The sequence below is a fragment of the Otolemur garnettii genome, unplaced genomic scaffold (genome assembly GCF_000181295.1).
Source record: "Otolemur garnettii isolate 467f Iridium unplaced genomic scaffold, OtoGar3 scaffold00017, whole genome shotgun sequence".
In the NCBI taxonomy this organism is placed as follows: domain Eukaryota; kingdom Metazoa; phylum Chordata; class Mammalia; order Primates; family Galagidae; genus Otolemur; species Otolemur garnettii.
This window is the reverse complement of record NW_003852412.1, coordinates 2,035,032-2,036,535: the sequence shown is the minus strand read 5'-3', so window position 1 is coordinate 2,036,535 and position 1,504 is coordinate 2,035,032. Positions and strand designations below refer to the sequence as shown.

General features: G+C 36.4%; 1 protein-coding gene across 1 annotated transcript in view; it reads left to right on the top strand.

Annotated features, from left to right (window-relative positions):
• Positions 1–1,504, top strand: part of SGTB (small glutamine rich tetratricopeptide repeat containing beta) — a 46,289-nt gene that overhangs the window by 1,845 nt on the left and 42,940 nt on the right. The window lies entirely within an intron of this gene.

Sequence of the window (1,504 nt, the reverse complement as noted above, 5' to 3'; positions counted from 1 at the left end):
TTTTTTGGTTGCAGCCATCCTTGTTGTTTGGCGGTCCGGGCTGAGGATTCGAACCCGCCACCTTAGGTGTATGTGGCTGGCGCCTTAGCCGCTTGAGCCACAGGCGCCGAGCCAGCTTGTTTGTTTGTTAACAACAATAAGAGGACTTATTTTTCATTTATTGAACAGTTACTATGTGTCAGCACTATGTTTTCTGTATTATAGGGAATTTTGTCTTCATGGTGACTGTTATGTTATTATGTTATCCCCATTTAACAAATGAGAAGATAAAACCACATAGTTTAAATAACAGAACACAGCTAATATATAACACAACAGAAATTTAAATCTTGCTTCTTGCCTCAAGATCTTGTCGTCTCCTTTTCTGAATAGGAAAGCATTCAGTTTAGAAATAACAGATGAGAATACCTTAGTCATTGTAATAGAATGAGGTAAAAGTCTAATAATTTATACCATTAGTAAGCTTTGACAAGTGCCTATTTGGGGGCTTGAAAGAGAGGATTTTACTCTGGTTTTAGGTGAACTTTCAATATTAGGTTTGGTAATCCATAAAGTTGAACAGGACTGGATGACAGCATTACGTATTTCCTTGACACCATCTTTGTGCTTCATGTTTATGCATTATGAAGTTTAAATTCAGTACAATCACAAGAAGATTGAATTCTGCAGATGGACTTGTGAAGGTTCAGTAATCCTCTCTTCCTTGTGACATAAAGACATAAATATTGCAATGAGAGTGCATTTGGGAGAACGTAATAAATACCAGTACAGTTTGAATCCCCCACTCAAAGCTCCTTCTATGAAGGGGACATATCTATTAATTTCAATAAGCACTTACCTGTCTGTGAATATGCTTTTAGGAGGTGGGAATGAAAACTGGGCATTTGCTCTAAATCTGCTTGCAGTCTAGCTGGATGGTATCGTTCCAGGTGACACACAGCTGGTGGACATTACAGTCAGTCCATTTAACGTTAAGGTCTTTTTGTTCTCCTTGATAGTTAGCTGTACGAAGATAAAGTTTACTTATATCTAAGCAAAAAGTTATGTTTGCTTTGTAGCAAACATAAATGCAGTCATTTAAGAAAAGATGTTTCTTTTCTAATCAAATGCAATATAATATTTTGAAGGGCTAAAAAGAAAATAGAGAATTTTTTTTTAAAACCAAGATGTTACCTCCTATTTTTAGGATGGTATTCAGCCAAAAATATGTGCTTTCAGCTGTTTGTTCTATATGGCAGTTAGAAATGGTGCCAATTGTTTTTGACTGACCCCTATTTTTGACTCTGTGAGTCTAATTTAATTGAACGTGAAATCATGTGGAGGAGTCTGCCCACCTTCTAGACATTTAAAAAAGCCCTAGCAAAAGAGCTTCAGTTCCAGTACCAGCTTTTCCACTATTGTGAAGCTGGTGTATCTTCAGCTTTGAGTCTTGTCATCAGGTTATATCACCCATTCCTGTTGCTTATTGTTACCTACTGACATTTGCTTCATTTTTTTTTTTTTT